The sequence below is a fragment of the Canis aureus genome, chromosome 20 (assembly GCF_053574225.1).
Source record: "Canis aureus isolate CA01 chromosome 20, VMU_Caureus_v.1.0, whole genome shotgun sequence".
In the NCBI taxonomy this organism is placed as follows: Eukaryota; Metazoa; Chordata; class Mammalia; order Carnivora; family Canidae; genus Canis; species Canis aureus.
In genome coordinates, this window is record NC_135630.1 from 26,654,879 (window position 1) to 26,673,604 (window position 18,726).

The 18,726-nt window shown below is 40.5% G+C and overlaps 2 long non-coding RNA genes across 3 annotated transcripts in view; one reads left to right on the forward strand and one right to left on the reverse strand.

Annotated features, from left to right (window-relative positions):
• The window catches only part of LOC144291595 (uncharacterized), a 101,024-nt gene that overhangs the window by 17,498 nt on the left and 64,800 nt on the right, over nucleotides 1–18,726 (forward strand). The gene's annotated exons all lie outside the window — the stretch shown is intronic.
• Nucleotides 1,009–16,265, reverse strand: LOC144291593 (uncharacterized). 2 transcript variants are annotated; one of them, XR_013358928.1, is made up of 5 exons: nucleotides 16,168–16,265; nucleotides 15,530–15,705; nucleotides 13,271–13,422; nucleotides 7,821–10,744; nucleotides 1,009–1,454 (listed from the first exon to the last, which is right to left on the reverse strand). It is a non-coding gene; the product is annotated as an uncharacterized LOC144291593 (long non-coding RNA). The 2 variants fall into 2 exon arrangements; XR_013358927.1 differs by lacking the exon at nucleotides 1,009–1,454 and having other exon boundaries at nucleotides 7,180–10,744.

The window sequence follows — 18,726 nt, forward strand, 5'->3', positions numbered from 1 at the left end:
TACCACAAAGTAAATGGTGGGTATTCATTCTTTCTAATGGCTGATTAATATTCCTTATATATATCTCACATATTCTTTATCCATTCATCTATCGATGGACAATGAGGCTCCTTCCACAGTTTGGGTATAGTGGACATTGCTGCTATAAAGATTGGGGTGCAGGTGATCCAGCATTTCACTGCATCTGTACCAGACCCATCCATCCTGAGCCTCCACCTGAATGATCGGCTTCTCCCAAGGCCCTGCCGGATGCCCCCTCCAACCCTATACCAAAATTGGCCATTGGTATGTGGTGCGATTTCCCCCAGATGCAACTCCTCTGTTAGTGGCTTGGGAAAACTGAGGGCTACACTGCCCCTCCTGCGGTTCTGCTGGAGTTCCCTGCTGAGCACTTTTCCATCTGGGAAAAATATGGTATAGATTTTTTAACATTCCTGCATCTCCCAGGATGGGCTTTCCTGTCTTGGAGGCTTTCTCCACAGACTTTAGCGTGGCTTCTTGTGTTGCCCCTCCCCCACTTGATTCTTTTATGTTTTATTTTATTTTTCTGCCTTCCTACCTTGTTAGAAGCGAAAACCCTTCTCTCTGTAGCCTTCCAGCTGTTCTTTCTTTAAATATCAGGTCAAATTTGTAGGTTTTCAGGATGGTTTGAAAGTTGTTGGGACCAGGTGCTATTTTTGAGCAATGCTTTTGAACATAGATATCTCTCTGAAGTCTGTATGTCAGAGATATATCCCAGAGACTTTGGGATATATTTCCCAAAATTGGGATTACTGGATCAAATGGTAGTGCTTTTTATAGGCCTTTGAAGATTCCCTTTTGGTTTTCGTACTAAAGTCAGCAGTTACATTATGTGTTGGGTAGGTTAAATCTGTGTCAACTCCAAGACCTTTCTAAAACATACTCTCACACAGGTGGCTCTGCAAGGTAAATGATGAGTAATGGCATCAAATATTTGAACTTTGAGAAAAGTATCACTCATTGTTGTATGGTTTTATTTTTGTGGTGTTGTATGGTTTTGACAGCAAGGTGACAACAGTCCATTGTATTTCAATGTATTTTTCAGTGTCTTATTCAAGTACATGGGACAATATTCCTAACAGGTCAAATCAGTCTGCTATCTCCTTGGGGATGTGGGCCAGTGAAACCTGTATCTTGGAGATAACAAAATATGTACTATACAAATGATTCATTTGAAGATACCATGGAAATTCATTCACTGAGTTGATTCAAGATTAATTATTCTAGCAGCACTTCATCAGATTTGTTGTTTAAGTGTCTAGCTTGTGATTTTTACTCAGGTGGTGATCTCCAGGTCCTGAAATTGAGCTTCATGTTTGGCTCCATGTTGGCTCTGGAGACTGTCTTTAATTCCCAGGATTCAACTATTCATGCTTTTGCACTTTGCATAGAAATCTTCTTAATCATTGAGATTTGTCATCTGTATGGCTCTCCTTTTGGCAAATTAGAGACATAAAACGTGTCAATGTTTGGGATTTCCTTAATTTTTTCACTTTTAATTATTCAGTTAATGTTCATCCATGACTTTTTTGTGGTTTGATAAATCAGTTATTTCTATTGCTAATATTTATTTAGAGAGAAAGAGTGCAAGTGTAGGGAGAAATGGCAGAGGAAGAGGGAGAGAGGATATTTTATTGGGGGGAATCTTAAGCAGGTTCCAGACAGACCATGTGGCTATCATGTGGCTTGATCTCAAGAATCTGAGGCAAAATCTAGCAAAATTAATAGTCAGACGCTTAACCATCTAAGAAAACCAGGCTCCCCAAGAGCTCAATTGCTTTTCATTACAGAATAATATTTCCTTGAATGGATTGAATGGAAGTTTTTTTTCATTCATATAAAGATGGACAGCCTAGTTGTCTCTAGCTTCAGTAAACCTAAATAAAGCTGAATTTTACTGAAAAGAAACTTGAACTTCTTGGGAAAAGACTGGTTTCATAGACTAACTATGATTCAGTTTGGATTAGGCTGATTAAAAAACAAATTTCAGATGGATTGAAGTTCATGCAGTAGAGGTCCTTATGTCAGCTCGTCCCCTAATTTTAGCTACATAACTATCAAGCCATCCTGAATACCAGTGAATTCAAGCTGAATTATAAGCCAGAATGGCTGACTCTACAAATGTAAAAGTGAAAAATATTTGCACAGTGGTGTGTGGAGTAGTATAATGGAATGGATTTATCAGAGGATCATGGGTGGTGTGAGGTGGGAGTATCTATAAGCCAGCTGCAGGAAAGTGAAAGAGCCCTGAAGTTCAAAAACTGGACCTTTAGAAATCTGCTCCTCCAGAGACTTCTCTGCCTAAAAGGGGTTCATTAGTGAAAGGTTGCAGGAACAGAGGTGAGAGAAGTCTCAATATTCCTGGAATGCAGAAATTACCCATGTGCCTGAGCCAGTAGAGTGCCCACATATTGGTTCAGGGAAATGGATTAAATTAGCGATCCTGGGAGAATATTAAGATTGAGGTGCCATCAGCCACGATCTCAGCCAGACCAGGAAACTGGGGTCCATGTTGAGTCCATACAAGGGACTGGAACACAGCTTCCACCTTCCTATGGGAAAGGCAGATTGGGTGACCATTGAACAGATTGAATGTTCTCCTTGCCGGGGACCAGCAACCACAGAAAAGGAGAAACCTCCACTTCCTATAGGAAGAGAACTTGAGAGCAAGGGTGTCTAAGACTTCCTGAGGAAACCTAAACATTCCACATTTCAATGCCCCCCAATGTCTGCTAGGGGAGAATTGGAGTATCCAGACACCATTGTACTCTGCAGATTTGTCAAACACAACTTCCCTCATCTCCAGGGCTGAAGACTGAAGTGTAGTCTTTCTAACTTTCACCCCAAGAAGAGTCATGAAGGGGGACTCTTAAAATTCTTCTTTAAGAACTCCAATGGAACAATCAACAAAAACAGGGATTGAATAGTTATCATGATGACACTAAATTCATATCTTTCAATATTAACTCTGAACATGAATGGGCTTAATGACCCCATCAAAAGGCGCAGGGTGTCAGACTGCCAAAAAAGCAGGACCCACATATTTGCTGTTTACAGGAGACACATTTAAGACATAAGGACACCTACAGCTTGAAAAAAAAAGGTTGGAGAACCATTTACCATTCAAATAGTCCTCAAACCTCAAAAGAAACCCAGGTTAGCCATCCTTATATCAGATAAACTAAAATTTCTCCCAACACCTGTAGTGAGAGATGAAGAGGGACACTATATCATGCTTAAAGGATCTATTCAAGAAGAAGACTTGACAATCAAAATATATATGCACCGAAGGTGGGAGCTGACAAATATATCAATCAATTAATAACCAAAACTAAAACATACTTAGGTAATAATACACTTATACCTGGTGATTTCAACCTAGCACTTTCTATACTAGATAGGTCTTCTAGGCAAACACGTGGAGGTTAAGGACCATCTTGCTAATAGATGAAAGGATCAACCAGGGAAAAAAGGAAGAATTAAAAAGATTCATGGAAACTAATGAGAATGAAGACACAACCAATCAAAACCTTTGGAATACAGCAAAAGCAGTCCTGAGGAGGAAATATATCTCAATACAAGCATCCATCAAAAAACTGGAAAGAACTCAAATACAAAACTAACCTTACACCTAAAGAAGCTAGAGAACAAACAGCAAATAGATCCTACACCAAGCAGAAGAAGAGAGTTAATAAAGATTCGAGCAGAACTTGACAAAATCGAGACCAGAACTGTGGAACAGATCAACAAACCCAGGGTTTGGTTCTTTGAAAGAATTAATAAGATAGATAAACCTTTAGCCAGCTTTATTAAAAAGAAGAGAGATAAGACTCAAATTAATAAAATCATGAATGAGAAAGGAGAGATCACTACCAACACCAGGGAAATAAAAATGATTTTAAAAACATATTATGAACTGCTATACACCAATAAATTAGGCAATCTAGAAGAAATGGACGCATTTCTGAAAAGCCAGAAACTACCGAAACTGGAACAGGAAGAAATAGAAAACCTGAACAGGCCAATAACCAGTGAGGAAATTGAAGTAGTCATCAAATACCGCCCAAGACACGAATGTCCAGGGCTATATGGCTTCCCTGGGGAATTCTATTAAATGTTTAGAGAAGAAACCATACCTATTCTAGTAAAGCTGTTTGGAAAGATAAAAAGAGATGGAGTACTTCCAAACTCGTTCTATGAGGCCAGCATCACCTTAATTCCAAAACCAAAGACCCCACCAAAAAGAAGAATTACAGACCAATATCCCTGATGAACATGGATGCAAAAATTCTCAACAAGATACTAGCCAATAGGATCCAACAACACATTAAGAAAATTATTCACCATGACCAATTAGGATTTATCCCCGGGACACAAGGCTGGTTCAACACTCGTAAAACAATCAATGTGTCGTCATATCAGCAAGAGAAAAAAAAGGACCATATGATCCTCTCATTAGATGCAGAGAAAGCATTTGACAAAATACAGCATCCATTCCTGATCAAAACTCTTCAGAGTATAGGGATACAGAGAACATTCCTCAACATCTTAAAAGCCATCTACAAAAAGCCCACAGCAAATATTATTCTCAATGGGGAAGCACTGGGAGCCTTTCCCCTAGGATCAGGAGAGGACATGGATGCCCACTCTCAACCCTGATATTGAAAACAGTACTAGAAGTCCTAGCCTCAGCAATAAGGCAACAAAAAGAAATAAAGGGCATTCAAATTGGCAAAGAAGAAGTCAAACTCTCCCTCTTCCCAGATAGCATGATACTCTAGAGAGAAAATCAAAGGACTCCACCCCAAGGTTGCTAGAACTCATAGAGCAATTAGGCAGTGTGGCAGGATACAAAATCAATGCCCGGAAGTCAGTAGCATTTCTATACACGTACAATTAGACTGAAAAAAGAGAAATTAAGGGGCCAATCTCATTTACAATTGCACCCGAAAACATAAGATACCTAGGAAGAAACCTAACCAAAGAGGTAAAGAATCTACGCCCTAAAACTATGGAACACTTCTGAAAGAAATTGAGGAAGACACAGAGATGGAAAAATATTTCATGCTCATGGATTAGAAGAATTAATGTGAAAATTTCAATGTTATCCAGGGCAATTTACACTTTTAATGCAATCCTTATCAAAATACCATGGACTTTCTTCAGAGAGTTGGAAAAAATTATAAGATTTGTGTGGAATCATAAAAACCCCAAATAGCCAGGGAATTTATAAAAAGAAAACCATAGCTGGGTCCTCACGATGCCCGATTTCAGGTTGTACTACAAAACTGTGGTCATCAAGACAGTGTGGCATTGGCACAGAAACAGACACATATATCAATGGGACAGAATAGAGAATCCAGAAGTGAACTCTCAACTTTAGGGTCAACTAATATTTGATAAAGGAGGAAAGATTATCCACTGGAAAAGAGACAGTCTCTTCAAGCAATGGTGCTGGCAAAATTGGACATCCACATGTAGAAGAATGAAACTAGACCACTCTCTTGCGCCATACAAAAGATAAACTCAAAGGGGATGAAAGATCTTTTTTTTGGGGGGGGAGATTAAAGATCTTAATGGGAGATTAAGATTCTATCAAAATCCTAGAGGAGAACACAGGTGAACACCCTTTTTGAACTTGGCCACAGTAACTTCTTGCAAGATTCATCCATTAACGCAAGAGAAACAAAAGCAAAAATGAACTATTGGGACTTCATCCAGATAATAAGCCTTTGGAAAGCCAAAGATACCGTCAAAAAAACTCAAAGACAACCTACAGAATGGGAGAAGGTATTTGCAAATGACATATCAGATAAAGGGCTAGTTTCCAAGATCTATAAACAACTTATTAAACTCAACAGCAAAGAAACAAACAATCCAATCATGAAAAGGGCAAAAGACATGAACAGAAACCTCACAGAGGAAGACATAGAAATGGCCAACAAGCACTTGAGGAAATGCTCCGCATCACTTGCCATCAGGGAAATACAAATCAAAACCACAATGAGGTACCATCTCACACCAGTGAGAATGGGGTAAATTAACAAAGCAGGAAACCACAAATGTTGAAGAGGATGTGGAGAAAGGGGAAGCCTCCTGCACTGTTGATGTGAATGTGAAATGGTGCAGCCACTCTGGAAAACTGTGTAGAGATTCCTCAAAGAGTTAAAAATAGATCTGCCCTACGACCCAGCAATTGCACTGCTTGGGATTTACAACAAAGATACAGATGCATTGAAATGCTGGGACACCTGCACCCCAATATTTATAGCATCAATGTCCACAATAGGCAAACTGTGGAAGGAAGCTTGGTGTCCATTGAAAGATGAATGGATAAAGAAAATGTGGTATATGTATACAATGGAATATTGCTCAGTCATTAGAAACGACAAATACCCACCATTTACTTCAACTTGGATGGAACTGGAGATTATTATGCTGAGTGAAAGAAGTCCAGCAGAGAAGGACAAACATTATATGGTCTCATTCAGTTGGGGAACATAAAAAGTATTGAAAGGGAATGAAAGGGAAAGGATAATAAATGAGTGGCAAATATCAGATAGAGAGACAGAACATGAGAGACTCCTAACTGGGCAAAGAATTAGAGGTGGTAGAAAAGGAGGTGGGCAGGGGGTGGGGTGACTGGGTGATGGGCACTGAGGGAGGCACTTGATGGGATGAGCACTGCATGTTATTCTATATCTTGGAAAATTGAACACCAATAAAAAATAAATTTATAAAAAAATAAAAATAAATAAATAAAACTATCCTTTCCCAATTAAAAAATCAAAAGCAGAAAAAAAAGAATCTGAGGTTCTCAATGTCCCAACATAAACTTTCTGAAACTCTGTAGGCCTCCTGTCTTACTCCATGAGTGCTTGGGAACTGGGGCCAAGTGTCTTTTGAGTTAGGTAAAATGGTTTATGAAACATCTCTTAGCTATTCTTCCTCATCTTGAAAATTGTGTGTGCCCCTCTCCAAGAATAAAGGTTGACTTAATGTTAAAAAAAGGAATCAGTGTCTATTTTTCAATTAATGTCCCAACACACATTTCCTTTTACATTTTGGGCATTTTCCCTAATTACACTTTATTGAGATATCAATTTTATGCTAACTGTCATCCCATTCCTCCCCATGTAAGGTACAAGCTTGTGAACATATGACATTTTTATCATTTTTGCAACAAATAGCCAGTCTTTATACTTGCATTCAAACATGGATAATTAGTTAATTAATTGATTTAATGACTGAGAGATAACCATGTAAGACTTATTAGTCATACAAAAAAATGCTGATGTACACACGAGTAGACAAAGTAATTTTTTTTACAGAAGTGGATAATGGCAAGCATTTGAACCTACAAATGTCGATTGAGAACAGAATTAGAATTCATTTGAGTGGTTTCATATTACCTGTTTCTCAGTTCTCCTGAACTGCACTCCAGAGCTCTTTTCAAAACTAATGCATGTTTTTTTTCTATGACATACCAAGTTCTCTGGCACTGTTTTCAGGCATGTATATGTGTGTGAGGAATAAATAATGCACAATGAAAATTTTTTCACACGTTTTAACAGATTTGATTCTAGTGACTCTACTTTCCTGTGCACTACTATTCATCTCATTTGATGTGCTGATCATGACTCAGGGAGTGGAAGGCTGTACAGGAGAGTCATGTATACTTTTGTTCAAGGGTCCCAAGAGTATATTCGGGGAGAAATCAATAGCTTTTTTTTTTTCAACATGCTTAATTCTGTCAAAACTAATTTGTGTTAAGGTAAAATACTTGTATTTAGGCATACCTCCTTCGTGTTAGAGAGTAATGGTCTGGGAACTCAAACATCCAGGTTTCAACACAGCTATGGATGTTCTGAAATGTGAGATCTCAGATAGGATATTTAGCTTCTACTTAAGCTTTCTGATCACTATCCGTACATTTATTCATTCAATGCTCAACAAACACATATGTGAGGTTTTGTTGACTCTTACTCCTTGACTGGAGAACCAGAGGCACAGTAATGAGATTCATGAACTCTGTATTAAGAAGCCAGGATATGAATTGAGGCTTGTAGCCCCAAATCTCAGACTCCAGTTACTGAAATAAACTGCAGTGATTAGTCAGGCATGGGATCGTTGGTTATTTTGCAAAGGAGCTATCGCGTCTGAGTCTATGTCAGGAACCACCTTTTCCAAGGGAAATCCCAACACTGTCTATAATTATGATGTCATCTCAGTTGTTACATAGCACAGGGGAGCTCTTGAGCCATGGTGGTACAGATCCTTCCATAGTCACTAAGAGGAAAAGGACAAAGAAGACTGATCACTTTTGGGCCATAGCTCTTGTGAGTTCAGAGCATGACTATGTTTAGCTTAAATCTACAATAGTGGTCAATTCAAATCCATGGTTGTGGTCAGTTTGAAGGTTCTGAGCGTTTGGTCGCACCATTAGATAACCTGGTCGAAGCCTGTCAGTGCTGAGCTGTTCTTCAGCACGTAACCTCGATCTGCTCAGAATCAAGGAGTTTCTTTCATGGTATTTGATTGCATTTTATGTATGGGGAGTGCTAGTAAAGCTGAAATCCTGTGACTCTACCCCTAGGGCAATGAAATATCAGACTCAAGGTCCAGTTTATGGTTAGCTTGGTATCCACCACCCTCATTGATTTCTCTTTTACAGCTGAGATACAGAGCTGATCAATGCCTGACAAATCAGTGTCATGGCATGGTATGACTTCAGGACATATCATAAAAATATTCAGAATTTTGTAGCAGAGTGGCGATTGGCCAGCTGGCTCATTGTTGGTGAGTGTGACTCTTGGTCTAGAGTCATGTGTCTAGTTTCTATGATTGACATGGAGCCTCCATAAGGAAAACAATTATGAGAAACATGTGGTAGTATGTGTGATGACAGCATCACCTTGAGGCCTAAAACATTCTTGAATGTCACGAATTCACAATAACTGTTCATCATGGTCGGTCACTAGAAGGGAAGCTACTTCTTTGAAGAGTTCTCATCAGACATTATGCTTGGAAGGTCCTGGGTTCTGAGTCAGCTTGGGAGCAGCCCACTTCTCATTTAGGGTTGTCCACTGGTGCCCAGGATGGCTCCTTGTGAGACAGATGGCAGTGTGAACACTAAGGAGGATGACCACAGTTGGGCTACCATTGCCATTCCAGATCTTGACTTGGGGGCAACTGCTTTGTGTTTTGGGTCAGGGATTGAAATCAGGAGGTGGATGGCTGAGTTACAATGTGAACCTTACTCTTGGGTCAGGCAGCCCTCCAGGTTATAAAATATCTTGCACAGGGAACAAAGGGCAAGATGATTTGAGAAAGAGATTGAGGCAGCCCTTGGTTCAGGGGTGCAGAGCATAATATCCGTGACCCTTGGAAGGTCTCAGGTATTCAGGTCCTCTCTCCACAGGGAACCAACTCCAGTCCAGTCCTGGACCCCTTCCTCATCATATTCTAACTCTTGGCAAGTCATCAACACCACACTTTCAGCTCTCAATGACTGTGTTGTTCTGTATTCTATATTACCTTACCTAAAGAAAGGTATGTCCCCACATGGTGTCTGCTAGCAATTTGTTTGTCCTTTCTTGACAGTAAGTGCATTTGATATCATCTCATCTCTTCATGATTTTCAAGCGTATGATACAGTGTTGCTTATTACATGCCCTTGGTTTCATGCAGAATTTCAGAACATACTGAATTTGTATTATTGAAATTTCAACCCTACCTGCAACATTTTCCACTTTGTCCCTCCTTCTCACTCCTATTTTATTCTCTGATGCTGTGTATTGAATATTCTAGATTCCCCATATAGGTGCCATCATGCAGTATTTGTCTTGCACTGCCTAATTATTTCTCTTAACATAATGGCCTCCATAGCCATGCATGTCATCACAATTGTTGAGATTTCCTTCCTCTTAACATGGAAAAATATTTCATTCTACAGATAGACTAATTTTTTTTAACCTTTTGTTCATCAGTGGTCATGAAGTCATTTCTTTTTTTCTTCGGTGTTGTAAATGGTGCTCCAGAACATGTGCAGATACTCTGTGTAATTCAGATTTCAACACTTTGTGACCTATTTGCCAAAACTAGATGGCTAGATATATGACAGATCTTTTTAATTATTGGGGGACCACTCAATGTTGTTTTTTATCATGACTTTATCAGTTTATATTCTTGGTTGGCTACTTTAAGAATACTGCAATTCCAAGGCCTTTGTACAGCTCACTGAATCAGGTGGCTCTGCAAAGCAATGATGTGTAATGGGATCAAAAGTTTGAACTCTGATTATGTTATCAATCATGTTGACTGTCTTCTAGCATAAAGATGTCAACAGCTCTCTCTATGCTTCTCCATTTCCCAGGATGTACAATTAAAAACACAAACAAAAACTATTTATGAAATCGATTGGGTACAACTAGCCTGAAAAGTGGGTGAAAATATTTCAAGATTACAGAAACAGAAACAGAAAAATTCACCCATCAAAGGAGTCAATAGAAGGTACAATAAAAATTAATTCATTAAATTGACTCAAGAAATATTCTAGGGGCTACTGGGTGTTTCTGTCCACTAAGTTTCTGCCTCCTGGTTTTCAGCTCTGGTCATGACCTCAAGTCATCAAATTCACCCATATTCAGCATGAAGCCTGCTTAGTATTCTCTCTTCCATTCCATCTGCTCCTCTGCTCCTTACACTTTCTATTTTGCTCTCTCTGAAAAAAAAAGATTATTATTAAATTTTGCTCAGAGTGCCATACTAAAGAAAAATATACTAAGAGTACTATTAGCATTCCATTGGTCATATTCCCTATGCTGTACATTTCACTTGTGACTCTATTCATGAATATGTGGAAGCCTGACCCCTCCACTCTTTTTCACAACTATGGCTACTTGTAAATGATAAACATTCAGTATTTAATCTCTCCCATAGTGGATGATTTTTATTACAACAGATTTGGCATAAATACAATAGAGTAATAGACTCAATAGAACAGATGACAACAACTGCCTAACATGGAAAAAGCCCACCCAAAAATTGTTGAAATCAAGGGCAAAATCATCCAAAAGAGATGACAGTGTATGTGGATCTACAGAGGCAGAAATGGTTTTGGAAGACGTCAAGAAGGCAGGAACATTCAGCTGGGCTTCACAACAAGCTCTATAAGTGAAGGGAACCTATATTTGTATTCAATGTGCACATCAGTTCTATTTTACATTGATTATTTCATGTTACTTAAAGTTGCCATTGCCTTTCTTGAAGTTTTTATTTTTTGGAGAGAGAGAGACAGAGAGACAGCAAGAGAGAGCATATGCTAAGGGAGAGTAGAGGGAAAGGTAGAAGCACAACCCCGTTGAGCAGCTTTCCCAAAGAGGAGAGTGATCCCAGGCTCATGGACCTTGGCCTGAGGTGAAAGTTTTTCCTCATCCACCAATGACCTAGCAGTAGCTCCCTTTATGCTTATTACCCAGTTATTATCATCCAGTCTTCCCTTGGATACATATAAACACTGATCTCAGTAATACCTGGGCACCACCACCAATGCACTGATAGTCATTCTGTCCCCTCCTAGATGTTGACATGGCTGTGGTGCTGTATTTTGTCCACCAAAACTCGTAGAATGACTCTCCTAACACTTGTATGATAAGTCTGCCCCATTTCGCCTGAATGAGAAATGCTGCTCTCTTGGTTTTCCTCTTTACAAAGTGAATACACATGTGATAAGAAACAGTGTATTTTTTGGAGTAAAGACCATTTTGGTGGGGTGTTGGAAGAGGAGGATGTTAAGTGTTCAGTGGGGGACATTTGCTCAGAAGCACTTTCTCCACCTGGAATTCTGTATTTGGAATCGCTGCTTCAGTCAACTTGAGATATCTATCCTCAGGAAAGGCTCATGCTTTCTCCATGGGTGAAATCTGTGCTTCCTTTGGGGGCCTTTGACACTATTGTTGCTCATTTGGTGTTCACTACTTACCAGGGGAATCAATGACAAAGTACACACATGAAGTGATGCCTATCTTATCCTCTTTTGTGTAACTGCAGGTCATCTCAGAAACCATCCAAACTGTTCTGTTTTCTGGAACCAGTCTCTTTCTTGGGAAAATATCTAAATAGTAAGTCAGATGGGGCAGCCTTGCTGTACTCAATCTGGGTAGACACCCAGTTTCCATGGTCTTGAAGCTTGGGACTGTGTGAGATAGGCAGATTTTCCAGGTGAGAAAATAGGTCTATGTTTCTACACTCCTAGAAAGCCAATGTATTCTCTGTGCGTGGAGTAGGTGTGAGTGCAACAGGCTTGGGAAGGTGACCTGTTGACTCTATGCAGTGTGTGAGAGCATGTGAGTGTGTGTGTGTGTGTTGTGTGTGTGTGAGAGAGAGAGAGTGTGAGAGCGAGAGAGAGAGAGAGAGAAAGAGAGAGAGAGAGAGAGAGGAGATTGAGACAGAGAGAGAAAATATAGCCAGATAGGGACACAGAGAAATACAAGGAATGGGAGATGTAGAGGGAAAGAGTGAGGTAGATTCTCTAGTAGATATGTCCCACTGACACCATACGATGAGTAAATATTCCAAAATAAACAAAACATAACAAAACAAAATAAAAACCTCATTACACAGCACATTTTAGAATCCTGAGATCATGGATGGGTGGCCCAACAGTGCATATCAGTCCATGTGTCATAACCAATTGCCCCAATATTCTCTAGGCCTCCATTTATAATGAGTAGTAGCTCCAAATCACTCTCTAATTTTCCTCAAGGTCTAATTTATGTATTTGATAGAAAGAGATCAGAAGAGGTTGAGAGGTACAGAGGGAGAGAGAAACACACCATTTCCTGAGTATGGAGCCACACCCTAGGCTTGATTTCAGGTCACAGACAGCCTGACCTGAACTGAAGACAGACTCTTAAATGCCTGAGCAACTCAAGCACCCCTACCTGAGTTATTCTTGAGTGGTATGAAAATGTACTGACGGGTATTCTGTGTCCTTCTAGATGCACCCTATGGTACTTTGGTCATTACACTCTTCCAGATGATCAGAGTGGAAGTGAAAATTAATGTTGTCAGGGTGCGCTTAAGTGTCTTCAACCAAGGAATGAATGTCGCTTTCTGGGTTGCTTTACACACAAATTCTATTGTAATGGAATTTGTTCATTTTGATGAAATACATAATCTTCTTGGTGGGAAGAGTGCTGAGTGGTTGCCTGTAGCCAAGGATTACCTTATTTGAGAGGATGTTTACCTTTGGCAACAGCAAAGTGGGAAATAAACAGCATGATGGGGTACTTTCCCTCAGCAACATTTTCTCCTGCTCAGCTCAGATTTGTTGTAATCACCATCCTGAATGGTCTGAAGACACACGTCCTTCAGGAAAAGCAACTTGCTCCAGATGTCCTGTCATTTATTTGGGCACCAATATTACAAACATGTTGTTACATGCATAAAAGTGGATAGTTTATGAAGTTTTTTTTAATAATAATAATAAATTTATTTTTTATTGGTGTTCAATTTGACAACATACAGAATAACACCCAGTGCTCATCCCATCAAGTGCCCCCCCTCAGTGCCCGCCAACCGGTCACCCCAACCTCCCTGCCCTCCTCCCCTTCCACCACCCTTAGTTCATTTCCCAGTGTTAGGAGTCTTTATGTTCTGTCTCCCTTTCTGATATTTCCCACACATTTCTTCTCCCCCCCTTATATTCCCTTTCACTATTATTTATATTCCCCAAATGAATGAGAACATATAATGTTTGTCCTTCTCCGATTGACTTATTTCACTCAGCATTATACCCTACAGTTCCATCCAAAATGAAGTAAATGGTGGGTATTTGTCATTTCTAATGGCTCAGTAATATTCCATTGTATACATTACCCACATCTTTTTTTATCCATTCACTTTTTGGTGGACATCAAGGCTCCTTCCACAGTTTGGCTATTGTGGACATTGCTGCTCTAAACATCGGGGTGCAGGTGTCCTGGTGTTTCATTGCATCTGTATCTTTGGTGTAAATCCCCAACAGTGCAACTGCTGGGTCATAGGGCAGGTCTATTTGTAACTCTTTAAGGAACCTCCACATGCAGAAGAATGAAACTAGACCACTCTCTTTCACCATACACAAAGATAAACTCAAAATGGATGAAAGATCTAAATGTGAGACAAGATTCCATCAAAATCCTAGAGGAGAACACAGGCAACACCCTTTTTTAACTTGGCCACAGTAACTTCTTGCAAGATTCATCCATGAAGGCAAGAGAAACAAAAGCAAAAATGAATTATTGAGACTTAATCAAGATAAAAAGCTTCTGCACAGCAAAAGAAACTGTCTCCCCCATGGAATGCAGGAATGTGGACAAGGTACATTGGATTGTGTGTAAATGGTCTCATCCCAGAAACGGACTCCCCATCTGCTGGTACAGAGTTGTGAAATGTTCAGTATCCTTGTCGATGTGGGCCAGCAAAACCCATATTTTGGAAATAACCAAGTATATACTATGCAAATGATTCAATGGAAGATACCATGGAGATTCAATCACTAAGTTGATTCAAATTCATTATTCTAGCGATACCTGGGTGGCTTTGTCAGGTAAGTGTCTATTTCTTGACTCAGGTCATGATCTCCAGGTCCTAAAATTGAGCCTCATTTTGGGCTCTATGTTGGCTATATAGCCTGCTGAAGATGTTTTCTTTTTCCCTCTGCCCCTCCTATCCTTGTACTTTCTCTTTCTGCATTAAAAAATAATAGGTATGATTATTCTAGTTTACTCAGTGTGGTGTACTGAGGCAAACATATAAAGGCATGTTATTTTTGTTTCAAGTGTACACTTTAAATTTTTGGTGAGATTTTAGTTTATAACCAGAGTAGAAAATAAAATTTTCAACTCAAGTTTGATCTCATTCCATGGTAGATATTATGAAGCTAGCGTTTGAGTATTAGTTTGTTGTTAAACATCAAAAATTGATCTCATTACTTTTAATGAATATACTTTATTACTTAGAATAAGTTGGAATAGCTGAATGAGTAATATAAACAGTTTACCTCACTGATAAAGTAATATGAATATCTATAAGGACACAGCTCTTGACATGTTGGGCCTACAATGATCTGATGTGATCTGACAGACACCTTATAGATAAACATATAGAATGGCTTCATCCCATCCTTCTTTTTGTAGTAAATCACGCTTTTTAGTGTGATTATATCTAAGGGTTGGGAGATGCTCTGCAAAGATAGTGGAGCTGTGTTCTATACAGGATATCTGAGAAGGATATGGGAAATAATCAAAATAGTAGTAAAATGCAAAGATACTCATTGCTCTGAGTGAAACAAACAAAACACTGTGACTCCTCAAAAAAATGAATTATTTTCTGCACCATTCCAACGTAGGTGAAGAGTACCTTTCACCTCATTCGTAGCATAGCTGGAGGTTCAGATCTCTTTGTGGTTGGGCATGAGGGACAGTCATGTGGAAACATGACAGGAGGGCCCAAGGTTTCTCACCATATTTCTGTGAGGGCCATATTTGTGTGGAGAATCCTCTTCCCATTCTCACTTCAGAATAGCACTGATCCTTGTTTGCCTGGTGCACCCGATCATTGTCTAGGGAGTTAGAATATTTGAAGCCACAGACCATCTCCTCCAAGATCTCCTGGGCACAGCTCTTCAAATGCAGTTTCCTGTAAATACAGGGCCAAGAGACGTTAGGGTCCTCCCTAGACATCACCCCAATGGACACCACCATTAGAAATTGTGTTCTCGAGTTCAGATCACAAAGGTAGCTGAAGAGATATGTGGCAAGGAGGAAGCCAGATGAAAAAGACACTTGGGCTCATGACAAACATTCAAAATTGAGCTTGGTCCTCAGCACTCAACATCTCATTTTGTCTGCTATGTCTTTGGGTCTGAACACCAAAGATGTGTCAGGCTTCCAACACCTGGCAATTGGTTTCTGCCCAGGAGGGGCATATTCCTCTCCTCTGTCCCATACACACACACACACACACACACACACACACACACACACACACACACTCACACATACACAGACACAATGTGGGGTAAAGAAGTGCGAGCCTGCTCCACTGAGATCACAGTGTGTTCTGCTCTCCAGTGGGTGGGCCCAAGTTGCCTTGTGGTACCTGTTGAGGTCTCTTGACAAATAACCAGGAGCACTGGAGAGAGGGCCGAGCTGATGTCGACAGCGATGTGAACATCTCTCCATCTGGATTCTCCTGAGCACCTGAAAGTAGGACAACAGCAACAGAACATCTTGTTCTATTGACTGTCTCCAGTTAAGTGAGCTGGAAAGCAAGAAGTTCCAGAATGCAGCTCCCTGGTTACCAGAGTTCTGAATGAGTTGTGGGCCTGTCACCAAGGAAGTGAAGTCACTTTTTTCAAGGTCCCTGCCCCTGGACCCCTTCCTTCAGTCAGACCTACCCAGAGCCCCTTCTTGGCAGACTACTGCTTACCCTATGCCATCTGCTTAACTGTACATCAGGGGCCAAAACTGCCATAGACACAACTCTCTGAAAATGCAAGTAAGGTCCTGACTTTGAGGAGATGAAGCTGAATTCAGACCTTTATTTCTCTGCTTGCATTCCAAGTTGTGTGTCCGATCTAACCCATGGTGCCTCTCACAAAGTCCCCCGTTTGCCAAACTGCACAGTGGGAGAATCAGGCTAGAATGTACTTCTAGGGACACCATCAGGGGTCTATAAATAATAATTTATAATGCATGTGAGCTGGTATCCTGTGTATATGAGGCACAAATTTAAGGATGAAATATTGACAAGAAGGGGTGGGATGTGCATGGAGAATGATTTGAAAGTGATCTTTGTTCTAGCAATGTAGTATCACAATAGTCATTTTCCCTCTGTCCTCATTTCATTGGGGTCACCACGATGGGGTGAAAATGCTCAAGATGCAGACATGGTCATTTTCTGTAGTGAAACTGTCCAATTGTATTCTGTTCTATTTAGAGTGAGACTCAATTGTCTCATTCTGGCCTCTGAGGGCCACAGCCTTCATAATGGCTGCCAGTGGTCCTGACCTGTGGCATAAGTACTCCTGTGTAACCCTGAGGTGCTTAGTGACTGGCTCCTGACCAATATGATACAGCCCACACAATACATGTCACATCTAAGTTCCAGTTGGAGGTATTCTTAGGGTTAGTGTTAGGGTTGGGCTTCACGTTAAGGTTAGGGTTACGATTACCTTTTAGGGTTAGCCTTTTGAATATGGTTAGGGTTATGTTTTAGTTTGAGTGATAGATTAGGTTTTAGGGTTTAGGGTTATGGTTTCATGTTATGGTTTAGGGTTAGTGTTAAGGTGAGGATCCATGTTCAGCTTCTGGTGAAGTTCGGGACAAGTTAGAGTCAGGTTAGGTTTCGTGTCCAGTTAGTTTTAGGGTTCCGGTTATGGTTAGGGCTGTTTCCAGTTAAGGAATAGGGTTTGTTTAGGGTTTGGGTTTGGGTTAGGGACCCCCTCTACTGCTCCAGTTGACTCATTTGTCTCTTAGAAGGAAGCACCCAAAATGAGGCCCTTCCAGTGGAAATCAAGAAACCAATGAGATCCTGGGCTCTGAGTCGCTTCCCAGCCACAACCCCTGTAGTCACCCAATGTGCTCTGTGGAGGCATCAAAGTTCTCTATCTGGATATGGAAACCAATCCAAGTTTACTTGATATTTTACAAAAAAAAATTAAGGAATTTTATTAATTTCTTAGAGAGGGAGAGTGAGAATAAGCAGAATGAGCCTAGAAGGGAGCAGCAGAGCAGACCCCCCCCTCCCTGAGCATCAAGGCCATTGTACGGCGCATAGCGAGGACCCTTGGATCATGACCTGACCTGAAGGCAGAGGCCTCACTGACTGAGCAACTCAGTGCACTTACTTGATCTTATTGCCCATCCCAATGGTCAGAATGTGGGTGGATACATTAATCCCATGAGGCAGCCATGAAGATATCACTTCTAACCAAGTATGTACATGCGTGCCTATGCTGGGGAGATTGATGACCATCTGACAGTCTGATTACACTTGAGACCAAAACAATATATCTACTGTATTCCATCAATGATCTTAGTGACTAGAAATGTGTCTGCAATCCTAGGCGCTTAATCTATTTTCTGGGATGAAGGAATCCCAACCATCACTTTCCTTATACTGAGTGTACCATAAGCTGCACTGGCTTCCCCCAGTGACCTCTACTCTGGGTACATAAAGGACAAATAAAGGACCAGTTAGATTGAATCCCAAAAATACTTGGTAAGCAGGAAAACCGCCGGCTTTCCATGTGCTTGTGTAAACCAAGAGCGCCACAAGGTCATGAATGTTGATGTGGAGAATTTATTCGCTTGGGAGAGAATACTGCTACACATGAAGATGCACAGCAGCCCTTTCTACAGGGCCAGACACCAGATAAATCTATGCCATGTTTTCTCAAAGGATTTCCCACAGCAACCCCATGAGGTTCATCCTCTTAGCACAGCACTATTCAGAGGAGGAAAAGGAAACTCAGAGAGGTGCGGTGACTCTCCCCAAACACACTGGTGGTAGAGAGGAGCCTCAGGCCCTGTGCTGTGTATGGGTTGGTCACTCACCTGTGTAACTGCTGTCCCAGGACCTGTTGGGCTGTGGTGACCACCTGGTAGAGACAGGAAATGATTGGGTTGATTGAGAAGCTTCTATCATGGAAGGATA